This window comes from Panthera tigris, chromosome D2, assembly GCF_018350195.1.
Source record: "Panthera tigris isolate Pti1 chromosome D2, P.tigris_Pti1_mat1.1, whole genome shotgun sequence".
Taxonomy (NCBI): Eukaryota; Metazoa; Chordata; class Mammalia; order Carnivora; family Felidae; genus Panthera; species Panthera tigris.
In genome coordinates, this window is record NC_056670.1 from 76,777,135 (window position 1) to 76,793,770 (window position 16,636).

The following is a 16,636-nucleotide window of genomic DNA, read 5'->3' on the forward strand; positions in this document are numbered from 1 at the left end:
GGTTGTCAGGCTCGTTTCCCGAAGCAATGGAAAACCCTCAACTCTGAAGCCAAACTCGGGTGAGATGGAGAGAAAATGCCTGGGGAGTGAACCCTGAACCTCCAAATCTGAGGTCTGGAGTTTTGGGTTTCCTGAAGCGCCTCTCGACCCCAAGGCCTTCTAGTCAAATCTAACCCACAGGGATTGGCTGTTCTGCGGGTCTGGGGACTTCACTGTTGGTGCCGTCGTGTTTTGCCACCCCTGAAGAGGCCCGGCCCCGAATGGCAGGACGTGGAGACAGAAGCGAACTGAGATCCAGGGTCCGGGGTCGTCTGAGGCTGTAAGGTAGGTCCTGGCGGCCTGGCCGCATGAATAGGAGACATTTCACAGGCTTCCCAGAACCTGCACAAGGTGACAGCCCCTTGTTTCCTGAGCCTGAAGGAAGAGCAGACTGTCTCCCGGCTGCCGGAGAATCTCGTTTCTACACGTACCAGGAGGCTCATTAACTCTGGGTCTCAGAACAGGTCACCATGTGATGGTTCAACCCCAGGGTACCTCAGCCGTTCACCCTGGCCCACGGGGTCCTGCCTCCGTGCCTTTGCTTCTGCAGTTCCCGCCACCTGGGGTGTCCCTGTCCCTCCCCCACAGACACCCACACTTCCCTGGTCAAAGTCCTTCCTTGGCATTGAGAGAGCTGAGTGACACAGCGAATGTGACGTGCCCAGCAGGGGACTGGAAGGGCAGGTCCACAGGATGCTGGGAGTCTCAGGGCTGAATGTGCCTGAGATTTATGGGGACAGTAGAGCGGGCTCCTGGTGGCACCCAAGGAATCAGCTTAAAACGTCCCAGCTCTAGAGCAGGAAAGAGAAACCCCAGCATCCGGAGAAGGGGACAGGTGCCAAGATGGGGGGGGGGGGGGTCAGCCTCTGACGGGGGCCAGAATGGCCCTGAGGCTGACAGCAGGCCCAGCCCAGAAGTCAGCCGACAGGAAGCCCCTAGGCGCAGAGAAACACATAGCACGGCCAAAGAAGGGGCTACGGCTCCCTGGCCCCTTAAACAATGGCATTTGTAAGAAACTTTTTTATTTTGAAATAATTATAGATACACAGGAAGCTGCAAAAATAGGGCAGAGAGGGCCTTCGTACCCTTCACCCCCTTTCCCCCCCTTGATAACATCTTGTGTCACTAAAGTCCAACATCAAAACCAGGAAGCCGACGACGGGACAATTCACAGCCCTCATTCAGAGGGAAACAATGGCATTTCAGTCACCTCGCAAAATGGCTTTAAACAATGGCTATGTTACCGGCAACTTCCGCGCTGCGCTTAAAATGACTGGGCCGGCGCATTCGTGGTATTCGTGCTGTGGATGTTCAGGAAACTCTGGGCTCCCCTCTGCCATCATTTCCTGACAAGAGAGTCTGAGGCAGGTGGAAAAAGACATCGGCCCCTCCCTCTTTCCCTCAGTTTCACCAGAAGCCACGGAGAGCAGGCTGACGAGGGAGATGAGGAGACAGAAGACAGAGGTGGCCGGCGAGCCCTCCTGTTCTTGCCTCGTCCTTCGGCGCCCTGTCCTGGGCTTTTTAGGAACGTAATGCTCGGGCGGACGCGGTGCCGAACCTCCACGTGAATGGTGGGTTGTCCAGCCTCTTGCCTGCCCTTCCTAGGAAATGTCCCTACAGTCCGTGCCATCGCCTTTAGAGCGGCCCGTGCCTCAGTTTTCTCATCTGTGCAATGGACGTAATAACAGAACCTACCTCATAGGAGCACCGGGAGGATTCAATGAGGTGATACTTGTAAAGAGTTTGGAACGCAGTGGGCACACAGTAAAGTGATACATGTGCCTGATAAACGGTCAATAAAAGTTAAAATAAAAGAGGGGCTCCTGGGTGGCTCAGTTGGTTGAGCATCCATCTCTTTGATTTCGGCCCAGGTCGTGACCTCAACGGTTTGTGAGGTGGGGCCCCGCATCTTGCTCTGTGCAGGCTCCAAGCACCGGGTCGGCTTGGGATTCTCTCCCTCCCTCTCGCTCTGCCCCTCCCCTGCTCTCTCTCTCTCTCTCTCTCTCAAAATAAAATAAACTTAAATATAAATATATCTGTAAGTGACTTTTCAGGAAAGCCAAGCCAGTGTTCAGGTTTTTCCAAACAGCCTGGAGTACATGAGGCTTTGGGAGAGCATATAATTCCTATGGGGGACTTTTTTGCTTATCAAATCAATATGATATGCAAATAAACTGGAGATGATTGACGGTTATTAACCACATGCTCTGAATGTGGCTGTATTTGACAACAACCATCAGCTCCACCCCCGCCCCCCGCCCCGACCATGGGCCTTGTCTGTCAGTAACGTTTTTGACCCTTGTCCTGGTCCCTGTCCTCCTTCCTCCTGGGATTGGCAAGACCCAACTATGCCAGGCCTACAGAGTCGCCATCGGCGTATCCACGAGGCTGGGGGTGAATCTGGAAATTTATTCAATACTTCGTTTCCTTGTTAGAAAGTCGGTGGGTCCGCCCTGAAAGGACACAGGCCAAATGCTATGGGGGAATTTCTAACAATAGAATGAGGATTCCGCTTAGTGGCCATTTCAGGACAACCAGAAATGATCCGATCCCAGAACGGGCCATGCCCTGGGGCACATCTGCTGACTGAGGCTTGCTGGAAAAGCCTGCTGCCCAGGGGTTGACCCTCAGCTGGACCACGCTCTCCCTGGTGCCGTTCAGAGAAATCCTTTTCAGGTCAGACCACGGCAGCTGGGACGGGGAAGGAGGAGGTTAAACAGATTATGTGCTCAACAGCGACGAGCTCCTAATAGAGCCTATTCAAAGGAGACCTAAGACCCACGGATTCCGCAGCAGAATCTGGCAAACCCACAGTTCTTTATTTCATTCGAGCGGTTGAAAAGGAAAGCTGAGATTTTTTTTTTTCATTGTGGTAAATTGTAAATAACATGAAGTTTACCATGTTAACCATTTTTAAATGTACAATTCAGTGGCATTAATTACATCCACATTCATCATAACGCATGCTCACGTGCGCTCGTTCTCCCAAAATAAATAAATAGATGTTAAAAACACTTTTTTGAAGTACCTAGGACAGCGCCTGCACGTAAGTGAGTTTGGGGAACGAGCATTATTCACGGGATACGAAGACAAGCCTGGGCCCTGATTTCAGGTTGCTCGTAATCTAGAAGAGATGGTTTCTAGCCACGAGCTGAGGAAGGTGTCACCGATCACGGGGGATGTGGCATTTGACCTGGGGTTCCGGTGGGTATAGACGGGGATGAAGCCCAGGCATTGGGATTCGACCAGGGCATTAGAGAGGAGTGTGCATCAGCCCCGTGCCACAGCCCCGGTGCTCACACGTTCACGTCATGGTGCCCAGGGAGCTTGTTAGAAACACAGATTTTTCTGGCTCCCTCCCCAGAGACAGCGGCTTAGGAGGTGTGGAGTGGGGCTGGGAAGCTGCGGTTCTAGCCAGTCCTTCGGGGGTTCCTGGTGGGAGTGGTTCTCAGGTATGGCTTGGAGATTGCTGGCCAGATCGGAAGGAATCTAGTTAGGAGGGCTCAAGTTCAGATGAGTTAAGCCTCCAAAAGTCTTGAACTGGGGCGCCTGAGTAGCCCAGTCAGTAAAGCATCTGATTCTTGATTTCTGCTCAGGTCATGATCTCACAGCGTGGGAGTTGGGGCCCTGTGTCAGGCTCTGCACGGACAGCACGCAGCCTGCTTGGGATTCTCTCTCTCTCTGCCCCTCTCTCTGCCCCTACCCTGCTCGTACTCGCTTTCCCTCTCTCTCTCTCTCAAAATAAGTAAATAAACTTAAAAAAACAAAGAAGGTCTTGAGCCAGAGTGAAGGTGTGGGTGGAAACGGAAGTGCAAAGGAGAGAAAATAGGAAATAGAACAGGCTTTCTGATGCACACCGCCATGGGGGTGAACCTGGAAGGTTGACACCGAGTGAAGGAAGCCAGGCAGGAAAGGCCCCCGTTGTCTGCTTCCACTTACATGAAATGTGCAGAATAGGGAAGTCTGTAGAGACAGAAATCAGACTAGCGGTAGCCAGGGTTTGGGGGAGGGGAGAGGGGGGTGATTGCCGATGGGGACAAGGCTTCTTTTAGGGGCGATAAAAAGGTTCTGGAAGTAGACAGTGGTGACGAGCACGCAATGTTGTGAATATACCGCGTACCACGGAACTATCCCCCTGAGACTTGTGAAGAGGGTGCATTTTCTCATACGTGTATTTCACCACAATGAAACTAAAAGGTAACTGAGCATATATTCACACGGGTCCGTCTTATAGAAAGTAAAAGGTGACTTTTCCCCCATCCCAGCATGGAGCACGTGGTCGGCGGTCCCAGCCAAAGAGCGTTTTGGTGTGTTTTACGTAAATTACTTTGAAGGTGTTTACTCAGGACCTCTGCAGGGGACTTTTGCGAAAACAAAGTCAAGAGAAATACAGCCTAAGGTGTAAGGATACGCTGAAATGCAGACACACAATCTCTCTCTCTGTGGGCACACACCGCGTCGTCTTGAGGGAGGTCCGCCATCAAAGCTGTTCCCCTCTCTTATTTTTACTGGCAGGGGAGAGCAGGAGGCGGAAAGGAATAACAGCAGACTTTGGGGCCTTCTGAGCAGAACCGGTGCTCTGGCTTGCAGCAAAGAGGACAGAACCCTAGGTGATGGGGCCCAGGCCCCGAAGCCTCCGGGATGTGGCTTAGAGAGCTCAGGTTTGCCACGGCTCCTAAGTCTCAGGGGCTATATTTCCCCTTCTTTGAAGGAAGCAGAGCAGCAGAATCCATCCCCAACCAAGAGGCAAGGCCTTGGAAACCAAGCTGACGGCCTGGCCAGCTCTCGTGGCAGATACTCAAGTGCCCATGGAGCCAGCCAAGACAAACACTCGGGGGCTTTCAAACAGTCTCTAAAAGCCATGTGCACGTAGCACCCACTTCCTGTGCCCACCTGAAGGCGGGCAGGGTCGACCCACCGCCTGCAAAGATGACCCCCGACCCCGTGCCCGCAGGTGGGCTTCTTCAGGAAGGAACACCATCAGAAATATTAGTTTAGCTGCTGGCCCCGAGGGGCGAGAAAGCTACAAAGCCCCGGTGGGTAGAAAGGACTGGTGTTTTCTTTTTCTCTCCTCACTGTTGGTTACGAGCTCTGATGAAAGGGTGGACTCTGGTCCCCCTCTTGCTCAGCCATCCCCAGGAAAGGGAAAGCCAAGGAGAGCCAGCAAAGCCAGGAACCTGCCACGAATGGTGCAGAGTCAGCAGAAAGTGGTCTCCCTTGATGTGGAAAGAAATTGTTGCTTGGGACTTACTGAGCCCTTCCAGAAGGTTACATTTTAGGAATCTCCACGCCTCAATGCTCTGCTTTGGCTCCACAGACCTAGAGAGACCCTGGCTGTGTATTCTTTCCAGAGGTAGGCAAGCACGCCTGACATGGCTTGGTTTAACCCAAATCCATTCATTCATTCATTCATTCATTCATTCATTGTTCACTGAGTGTGTTCTCTGTATATAGAACTGGCCTAGGGGGTGCCTGGGTGGCTCAGCTGGTTAAGCGTCCAACTTCCACTGGGATCATGATCTCATAGTTCGTGGGTTCGAGCCCCGCATCAGGCTCTATGCTGACACCTCAGAGCCTGGAACCTGCTTCAGATTCTCTCTCTCTCTCTCTCTCTCTCTGCCCCTCCCCCACTTGCACGCTGTCTCTGTCTCTCTCTGTCTCTCAAAAATAAATTTAAAAAAACATTTAAAAACCATGAGAACTGGCCCAGATACAGTGAAGGCCCAAACCCAGCACCTGGGCCCAGTGCCCCATAAGTAGAAGACAGTGAATACATACCTGCTGAACAATGAATGAATGAATGAAACTTGGGCTTCAAGAAATTCACAACCCAGTTTGGATGGCAAAACCTACACGGATAAGGTTGACCCCATGAAATAAATAACATCATGAGGGGAGTCAGATTAGGGGTCAGAACGTGCATGGATGGTTCAAGCTTGTGGGAGGGAGGGAGGTTCTTTGTTGGTGCGAGAAAGTCATCACGGGAAAGTTAGATTTGAAACGAGCTGAAGAGTGAGAACGTGGGGAAGGGATGAGAGAAGGCATGTGAGCATGCAAATAAGCATGGCGTGTCGGGGAGATGGTACATAGAACATTCTGGAAGAAGAGGTGCAGAGAGCCTCAGGACAGGGAACCAGGCAGGCCGCCAGAAGAGTGTGTGCTGTCTGCCCGCAAGGCGAGCCTTGGCAGGCTTTGGCTTGTGCTACAAGACCTAAAGGTAGATTTTGGATAGATTACGCCGTCAGATCCAGGATGAGCTGGAAAGAGAATGAAATTGGAGGCAGGAAACCAGCCCGAGTGATGGCCATGAACTTTTGCCAGGTCTCAGACTCCTCCTAGCATCCACCGGGGACCGACCACAAGCCCCCTCCTCACCAAGAAAAGTCTCCACACATAAAAACTGTGTATATGCTCTCAAGGAGTGGTCGCAACCCTAAAACCCATTCGTGGACTCTCTAGGGTCCAGGGACCTCCCAGGCTAAATATCCCTCTGTTAGGGAAACTACCCTTTTTTGAATCCCTGTGTGCGCCAAGCTGGATTCTTTACAGAAGGTTGGAGAATGATTTTGCATGAGGGTTGAAGGGGAGGAGCAGATACTTTAAGGGTTAAGCACGAAGCTTGGAGAAGGGCAGCAGTGGCCGCTTGCCCAAACCATCAGTACGTGCTGGCCAGGGTGTGGACGAGTGGCAATGCCATGTCTCGACACTGAAGACACTATGGGACCTTTGGCATATGGCTGTGTGTGTCACCTGCAACACAGAACTGAGCAGGTGTACTTTCTACTGGGAACTGAGCAAAAGCACGTTACGTCAGTGAAAAGAACATGATGAACTAGGCATTTGAAATGTAAAACTATTGAACATGTTTTCTTCTTGTTATTAAACCCGTACCCCTCTAGCTAAATACTTGTTCTCAAACCTGACACATCCTTTGTGTGGGGGGCGTGTTTTGTTTTTCTGAAGAGCCAGAGACATCCCTATGGACGTTTGGTTGTTGTTGAACGTGTACTCCCATGATGCTGATGGGCTCTGGGGGGCTGATATGGGGTGTGGTTTGCCAAGACACAACTAGGGCATAAGGATCAATTCTAAGAGGAAGAGGGAAAGAATTTAAAGTTCTGTGATTCGTACGTAAACCTAAAACAAACGTGATATGAGAAGGCCAATAAACTAGAATTTTACGCACACACACACACACACACACACACACAGAGATTAAGTGGATTATGCACTTCCAAGTTGTCATCGACAGTTTGGGGGTCATAGAAAACGAGCAAGCAAGAGAACGCGAAGGCCTCCAAACCTTTAGAAGAGGAGGCCTCCACCAGCTTTCCATCATGTCATGGGGAATCCAGGCGATACTTCAAGGGGAAGGTTTAAAGAATTTTTAAGAGAAAGTCCCCTTTGATAGAGTTTGCACCAAATGTGTTCTAACAGCTGCATTCACGGGAGACCCAGCTGCGCTCTTTATACACAGTATTCAGCCCACAAAGCATTGTATGGAAGGAACAAGAGGCCTTTGAAGTTGGTTGTGTTTCTTCGGGTGGCTTAGATTTTCCTGGGTGACTGGTTTTCACATATCCATCTTCTGGTTCTAACTTGGCCTCCACCAGCCCGGTGACTTCGGCTCTACCTTGTTGCTTATTAACTAGGAGCAATGCATGTGGGGCTTTTAGGTGCTTTCAAGAACTTTGCCATTGTAACGGGGCTGATTTATGGTTCTGCTTTTATAGATCCAGCTCTGCTCAATTTGCCTGGAGACGCGGAGGGCGCTCTCCCGGACAATGCGTCGATTACTCATGGATCCCAAGCGAGGCACAAAGGAAGGGGAAACCCAGCTGCCCCAGAGGCCGATGCTGTCCCCTCCCAGGTCAGGAGTCCTGGATAGAACATGGCCAACAACCTGTGGGCGAGACGATAGAATTCCCCGCTCGAGGGCAACTGAGTCATGCAACACACAGGCGGGTAGCCGTTCCTTACCACTAGGATCGTTCGATGCTCTTCAAGAAAAACAAACATGCTTCTCACCAACAGGAGGAAGTCGCTTCACGCTTGCTCATCACTATTTTCTTCTCACCCTGCCTGACGGCCAACACTTCATCTGTTACGTTTCGCAACCAACGCGAAGGGAGAAATAAGCAGCCCTCGCTTCCGAGAAGGGAGAAGAGCCAAGCCCTCTCATCAGCCAGACAGGTCTCTTCTGGGTGAAAATAAAAATTGCCAGCGTGGACACCCAGGGCGAATCCAGCCCAAAAGGCTCCCCGCAGCTCCGTGGAGGGTTGGCTGGGGTTGCAAAGGGAGGGTCTAGGCTCACCCGTCCTACTTCCCACCACTGCTTAGGCTGTTTCTTCCTCAACTAGAAGGCCTTTGGGATTTTTCAAAGGCATTTTAAAGGAGTCTCGCCCACTCCTGTGCTCCAACCAAGGAGCCGAGAAGACAAACGTTTTCTGCTTCTCTTACTTACTACGACTACTTACCGTCTTCAGCTTCTTCTTATTATTATTACTAATATCCTTCTTATTATTATACAGCTAGGTTTTAAGTCTTTGCATGAATAGTGTGTGTGCCATTTCTTAGCTTTATTTACTGGCATTTATTGAGGATGGCCTCCTTCCCTTTTGCTTTTTAAAATTTACTTTTAATTTAAAAAATCTTTTTATTTGAAAAAAATGTTTCAGGGGCGCCTGGGTGGCTCAGTCGGTTGAGCCTCCAACTTTGGCTCAGGTCATGATCTCACGGTTTGTGAGTTCGAGCCCCACGTCGGGCTCTGTGCTGACCACTCGGAGCCTGGAGCCTGCTTCAGATTCTGGGTCTCCCTGTCTCTCTCTGCCCCTCTCCCCGCTCTCAAAAATAAAGATTAAAAATTTTTTCATTAAAAAGAGAAAAAGAAAAAGAAAAAAAATGCTTAAGCACAACACCAATCCCAGCCTCGGACCCTGAAGGAAAAGTGACCGCGCATGAGGGCCAGCGTCTTCAACACCTACTCCGTCCCCCACCCCACCGTCTGATGGTGGCACGTCAGGGACAGCTCCCTTTATTGTAGCATTTGCCTCCAGGTATAGAAATCTTGAACAACTGCCCTTGCAGGCGAATCTGCAAACTGCCTGAGCTTGCCACATGTGGAAGGGGAAAGGGAGGCCCACACATTGCCAGGTTTCTGCTGGAGGGCATTAAATCGCAAGGGCCAACACAAAGGAGGCTTTGCTCAGAGCACAGACCCCAATTCGCTTACGTTGCGGCATAGGCTGTGGACCCCATACTATTTTGGATTTTTAAAATAAATAGCCCTGAGGGGAAAGCTGGCTTTACATCAACACACAGAAATTTAATTTTAACTTCCATGAATACAGCTATTAACACACGGTCCCTTTCAGGTGAGAAGGACTCCTACCAGCAGAGACCTCGGCTAGGACTGGAGCTCACGTGTTTCCAGAATAGTCCGGCGGGTGCATCTGAGACTGTGGGTTTTAAAAAGTGAAAATAACACTGCACAACACAGTACCTTTTGCTTCTCTCTCTCTCATTCAGAAAATTCTTTCCAGATCCTATCATCTTGAGTGAGGGAACCACTGGAGAAGAAACCAGTGCTCCGAATGGAAAGTCACATGACTACCAACTCTGAAGGGGACCATCCCAGACCATGGCGCTGAACGCTGAGTTCTGGCGGAGGGCAAGCTCTCAAAGCAGATTGCAAAAAGACGGTACGAAGGCAGCGCTGAGCATGTGGCCCAACACAGGGTTCATCCAAAAGAAACAATCACTCTGCTCGGAGGGGAGTTTGGGTGGAGGCAGAGTTCATCAGGCTAACATGAGTGGATTTAGCAAAATAGTTTGTATGTCAGAAAGGGCACAAGACAATTTTAAAGAAGCCTGCACCGTGGAGAGACCTTCTTCCTCAACTGTATTTTTCTGCAATATTCCCACGTTTTTTATTTTTTTTAACATTTTTAAATGTTTTTATTTATTGTTGAGAGAGAGACAGAGTGAGTGGGAGAGGGGCAGAGAGGGAGAAGGAGACACAGAATCTGAAGCAGGCTCCAAGATCTGAGCTGTCGGCACAGAGCATGGCGCGGGGCTCGAACTCACGCACCATTGAGATCATGACCCAAGCCGAGGTCAGAAGCTCAACCGATTGAGCCACGCCAGCGCTCCTCGATTTTTAAGACATTTCCTGAGCAGCAAAAGGGAAATTTCCCGGTAACATCTTTAATTCATTTGCCCTGTGTCAAAAATATTATTTTCCTACTAAAGGCTGATCTCTTGTACTGTGTCCTTCCATATTACCACACACCCCATCTAAGAAATCAATAAGACATGCTTGGCTAGGGAGGCATCTCTTCCGTTATCAAAAGTCCTAGGGGCGCCTGGGAGGCTTAATCAGTTGAGCATCTGACTCTTGATTTTGGCTCAGGTCACGACCCCAGGGTCATGGGATCAAGCCCTGCATGGGGCCCTGTGCTGAGTGTGGAACCTGCTTAAGATTCTCTTTCTCACTCTCCTTCTGTCCCTCCCTTGCTCGCAGGCACACACACAGTCACTCTCTCTCAAAATTAATTCATTTAATTTAATTAACAAATTTAATTACTTATTTTAAGAGTTTTAGATTCAGTTTAAGCCTACACGCTGAATGTATCCTGAATGGGTTTGAAATTGTGGCTCAACCCACAAAGTGTTTTCTATAGAATACCTGGATATGATAAACACATTGTCCAGTAGGGCAGAAGAGGCCTCTTGGTTCATGTAGTTCATAACCACCACCTTGTCTCCTCCCCACACTAGCCAGGATAGGCAGAAGGATTCAGTCGGTTAAGTCCTAGACTAGAAATAGCACAACTTGTATTTTAATGCGTGATCTTTCTTTATGAGCTTGGACGAGTTAATTGACATCTTGTTTCCTGACTTCACTTCTCGGCAAAATGGAGGCTTTAGAAGTTTCAGTCGCGGAATGAAATGATCATAATTCGAATATAACACTTCTTTGTAAATCAAGGTCAAGTTTAGGAATTTATGAGAATTATTTGCTTGTTCCCCAAACTGCCCGGCCCCAGCCTCCCTCCATCTTAGCTGAAAACCCCAGCCTGGCCTCTGAGGCTCAGAATGGATCCCTTTTTTCCTTCGTCTCCTCCGTCCCCAACCTTTGGGGACATTTTGCAAATGTTTCCACTAACTCCTCTATTGATGTCTACTTTGTGCCCACACTGGCCCTCCCCCTGGCATGGCCATGGCATGACTGTAAGAAATGGATATCTAAGGGGTGCCTGGGTGGCTCAGTCGGTTAAGTGTCCAACTTTAGCTCAGGACATGATCTCACAGTTTATGAGTTCGAGCCCCGCAATGGGTTCTGTGCTGACAGCTCAGAGCCTGGAGCCTGCTTCGGATTCTGTGTCTCCCTCTCTCTCTGCCCCTCCCCTGCTCACACTCTGTCTCTCTGTCTGTCTCTCTTTCTCTGTCTCTCTCTCTCAAAAATAAATAAATGTTTAAAAAAAATAAAAAGAGAAAAGGATATCTAAGAAAGACTGCTTTTCACAAAGATCTGCTGCCTCAGTTTCCCCACCTCTGTAAGGATGTGTATCATAACCCTATGTTGTGTGCATGCATATGGACCCAGCCATTTGCACGTTGGCCTTGAATTCCTTACAAGATGCTAGGCTCTGGCTTATTTTTTTAATTGCTTATTACATGTGTCACTTCAGAAGAGGGGTAGCTGTAATAAGAACAAAAAAAAAAAGCTAGGGGTGAGTTTGTAAGGAAAATGACACCAATTACCGCACATCCAGATCACAGCTCCGAAAAAGTAGCTGAGGACAGGAATTAAGATGATGAAGCTTTTTAAGTCTTGTAAGTACAACTCTTTGAAACCCACTATCTTTCAAAGACATCATAATGATCTTGCCATCATGACTTCAAACAGTCTTAATGAAACCCACAGAGAAAGGTATGCACAGCCTCTCAGTGGTGAGGGGGAAAGATTCGTTTAGAAAATTAGTAGAAAGTAGACAAGTCATTACACATAGCCATCCTGTTGCTACAATAAATTATGGCATTGTTGGAGGCTTTTATAAAATTAGATACCGCGGCAGCAAGAAAAAAATGAAACCCTGTCTCATTTATCGGCAGGATCAGTGGGAACTGAAATAATTCCATCCTGAGAGAGGATTAGATTCTAACCTTTCCAAAAAAAAAAATGTCATTGAAATGAAAAAGCCCATCTAACATGGGGCTTCGTGCTGGAGCCTGAGCCTGCCTCCGAGATGTGGACTGTGATGGGCTCCCGGCTTGCCCGTTCCTGCAGGTGCTGACGAGATGATGTCTTCCTTATCCACCTGCCTGTCTCGCATCCAGGCTAGATGACAGCTAATAGCCAGCAGCTCAGAGCGGGGAGCAGCCTGGCTGGCTTGAACTAGTTTAAAATGACACAATGTAGCTTCCTTATCACACGTTTCGATAGGTTCGCGGCTCCCCTCACGGATCAGATACCCAGGGGAAAGGATCTCTGGGATCATTTTAAATGCTCGGCTCCCTCTTTAAGGAGCATATAGCGACCATCTTGATCTAATTAAACTGCAAAGAAAAATGTCTATTCCGGTGGCCTCCCAGACCACGGGTGACACCAGCTCAGGATTTGGTTTACATGCTGGCCTCGTCTGGACTAGAGGAACTGTATCTTTTGAAATTCTTTTTGCTAACTGATATGCCTCCTTCTTGGCTCAAAAGAGCCTTTGCTTAAGTGCCCGCCTTTCACATCCTTTGCGTGCATATGCACTCGATGCTGAGGCCCGGAAAACAGCCCGGGGACCAGGCTGAGGACCCCGTCATTACTGGGTGTCTCTCCTTACGAAGCATCCAGGAAGCCTTCCGCTTCTTCGCGGCTCTCCGGGCGAGAAAGCGCAGCAGCCAAGACCCAAATCCAGAAACTGCAGCCACCAAAGCGCTTCTGGGAAAATCAGCTGGAAGAAACCTTAGAAGCCGCTCGGTCACGTCTCCCACTTTGTGAATGAAAAAAACGGAGGGACAGAGATGTCTCGCCGTTGCGGGATCCGACGGCACCCCTCCCTCCCCCGGACCCTGTGGTGGCTTCCCAGCTCTCTTGCCACTTTTCACCCTGGAATGCTTTCTCACCCACTTTCTCACCCACCCTCCTCCGTGGGAGGCCCACCCGAGCCGTGAGGAGGCAACACGAGGAGGACTAAGGCCCCGGCCAACAGCCGCCGGCCAATAGCCCGCAAGAGCGAGCCAGCCAAGGGAGTGAGCCAGCTGATGCCACGTGGAGCAAAGACGAGCTGTCCCCACCAACCCCTGCCCCAATTGCAGAGTCCTGGGCGAAGAAACGGTGGTCTTAAGTCACCTCGTTTTAGGGTGGTTTACTGCACAGCAATGGATAACCAACCACTATCTGAAATAACCTCGGTCACACACTTGTTAACTTTCCATCACCTTCCTCCCCTTCCCCTGTGTCCCCCTTAGGAGGTAAGTTCCGTGATCTTACCCATGTTCATCCCGGGATCTCCAGCACTCAGATGGTGCCTGGCCCCCACTATACACTCAATAAATGTTAATTGTATGAATGAATGAATGAGTCATACAAGTTTTTTTTTTTTTTTTTTTTTTTAATGTTTGTTTTTAAGCGAGAGAGTGAATGCCAGCTGGGGAGGGGCAGGGAGAGAGGGAGACAGAGGATCTGAAGCAGGCTCCACGCTGACGGCAGAGAGCCTGATGTGGGACTCGAACTCGTGAACCGCGAGATCATGACCTGAGCTGAAGTCGGTTGCCCAACCGACTGGGCCACCCAGGCGCCCCAAAGTGTGTCTTTAATTCCTAAGGAAACATGCTCAAGACTAAACACATCCCTAGCTAACCATTCAGGGACTGATTTCCTGTGGAGACAGAGGTACCATAGTGGACTCTTACTGAGCTCATCGATGGCCCAAACGCTGCATTCAGCCCTTCATATGCTGAATGGGTCCTTGTCACTACCCTATGAGATGCCAAGACACAGAGATGGAGAGAGGGTCTCCAACGGGCCCAAGGTCACTCAGCTAAGTGACTGGTCAAGCTGGGGGGCCGGACAGGCTAGCGCGGCCTTCGGAGAGTGGATAAAGGATCCTTCCTCCTGCCTTGAAGACTGAGTGGCCCCCTGCTGGTCTTATCAGCATGGTCGCCCACATCTCCCTGTTCCTGGGAGCAGGCTGGAGGGTGCCGCTGTTGTCATTCTCCTAGAATGGGGACAGCCTCCCATCAAAGGCTGGGCAGGTTAAGGAAGCAAATAGCTCATCTTCTTCTGAAGCCAGAAGTTTCCAGCAGAAATCCAGCCCAACGATTAAGGCACGGGGTTGCCTTGGGGCAGAAGCTGGTGTCTGGGTGGAGGGGGAAATGTCTCCAGTTCCACACAGAGAAACTCACGGATTTGAGGTAGCTGGTCCGGCCGTCATGAGAGCCACCCAGCTGTCATCCGTAGGGCACGGCCTCCTGTCAACCACTCTGTCTTCGGCTCAGTGCCACATGCAATTACCAGGCATCCAGCATGACCTGGGTGTTGTGCTGAGTGAGACCTTCCCTCACATTGCCAGAAAAGTCAAGGGGAGCCTGGGGGGCTCAGTCGGTTAAGCGTCTGACTCTTGGTTTCAGCTCACGTCCTGATCTCGCGATTTGTGAGTTCGAGCCCCGCGTTGGGCTCTGTGCTGGAAGCTTGGAGCTTGCTTGGGATTGTCTGTCTCCCTCTCTCTGCCCCTCCCTTGCTCGTATGCGCTCTCTCTCTCTCTCTCTCTCTCTCTCAAATAAAGAAATAAAAAAAAGTAGAGCCTAAGAGTAGGCAGCGATCAGAAGGAAGGAGTGCGGAGGGTCCCATACTCAGAAGCAAAGAAAAATTCTTTTTCTTCTTTTTGGTCTTCTATTTCAGGATTCAGGCAGAAACCCACCCAAAGGCACCAGCTATGATGACCCTTCATAGGAGCCCCGTGGCCGGTGGGGCACACAGAGGCTTCAAACAGAGGCAAAATAAGCAGCCATCCGGCCTGGCACAAGCCAACAGAGTTTCTGCTTCCCAGGCTGGTTTGTGCCAACCTGGGTGCCTTTTATCTACACCCCCCGCCCCCACCAGCCACTGCCTAGAGCCCACATTCTCCCTCTACACCCAGCTTCCTGGGATTGGCAGGAATGACGTGCCCGGATGGAGGATGGGTGTGGGGAGAAATGCTTTCCTGGGCCTTCAGGTCATAGCAAGGCACCAGTGATCCGAGGGAGGACGGATTCCCTGACAGGCGCGGAGTCGAAGAAATAGCACCACGTCGAGGCTGAATCTACTCCAGTGCTCACCATGCAAGGGGCAGAGTGCAGGACAGCAAGCTCTGCGGACTGGGGCTGCTCGTCGGGGCCCTGGGACAAAGGCTCTTTCAGGTGGCTTTCTGAGGGTCATGAGAAAAGCTGCCCTCCCTGAGTAATGTGAGCAAATCTCCAGTGGAGCGGAAAACAGTGGCTGCACCAGACTCAGGTTCTCTTTAAAAATGGTTCCACACAGGGGCACCTGGGTGGCTCAGTCGGTTAAGCGTCCGACTTCGGCTCAGGTCATGATCTCTCAGTCTGTGAGTTCGAGCCCCGCGTCGGGCTCTGTGCTGACAGCTCAGAGCCTGGAGCCTGCTTTGGATTCTGTGTCTCCCTCTCTCTCTGCCCCTCCCATGCTCATGCTCTGTCTCTCTCTCTTTCTTCTCTCTCTCAAAAATCAATAAACATTAAAAAAAAATGTTTTTAAAATGGTGCCATATCCTCAGTGTTTTAAGGCACAAACAAAAGGAAACAGTAATTATCCTTGCTTATTCCCCACGTCAAATTTATAAACACGCCATCCTGAACCATCAACAGGTACGGCCGTAAGCTCCAGAAGACTGTCTTTCTTCTTTAGTGCCTCTAGGTTAAACTTAGAAAATTGTCTAAGTTTGAAATTTTCACAGGGTTAAAAAGGGAGAGGGGGCTTTTTACCCACACTTGATATTTTTAGCCCAGCAGAGAGCTTGAATTCTCAGGCTCCAGAAATCACAGGAACTGGACCGAGGTCCTGGCTGTCACTGCCCAGCTGGGTGACCCAGGCACCTTTCTTAACCCCTCTCACCTGCAGGTTCCTTTTCTATCAAACATGGACCATCACGTGGATGATATGGATAGCTTCCCCGGGAGCCTGCATGGAGATTCCAGCCTTTGCTACCTGTTCTGCGTGTGTCAGGTTGAGGGCGACAGGAGACTCAGAGCAAAGGACAGTCGCATTCACCAAGTACCTCTGAGGTTGGCACGACTGTGAACTTTTTATTCAAGAGGAAACTGAGGTGCAAACAGCACGGGCGGGCAGCCCAGAGCCGCAGTGCAAGGGAGGGGCTGCTGGGGATACGGGTAAAATAGATGTCTTTTGATTGCTAGCCCACAGGACAGTGACAGGGACAGGGGTGGGGAGGACAGCACAGAGGGCATCCAGTTCAAGGATATAGAAGGATATATTTCCAATCTTCCAAGTCATTCCCTCCGAGTAAGTAAAAATGGGTCAATTGCTAATATTGTTCTTCACTTCAAATTTTAATGAAATGAACTCTAGTATGGCTATAACTTACAGATA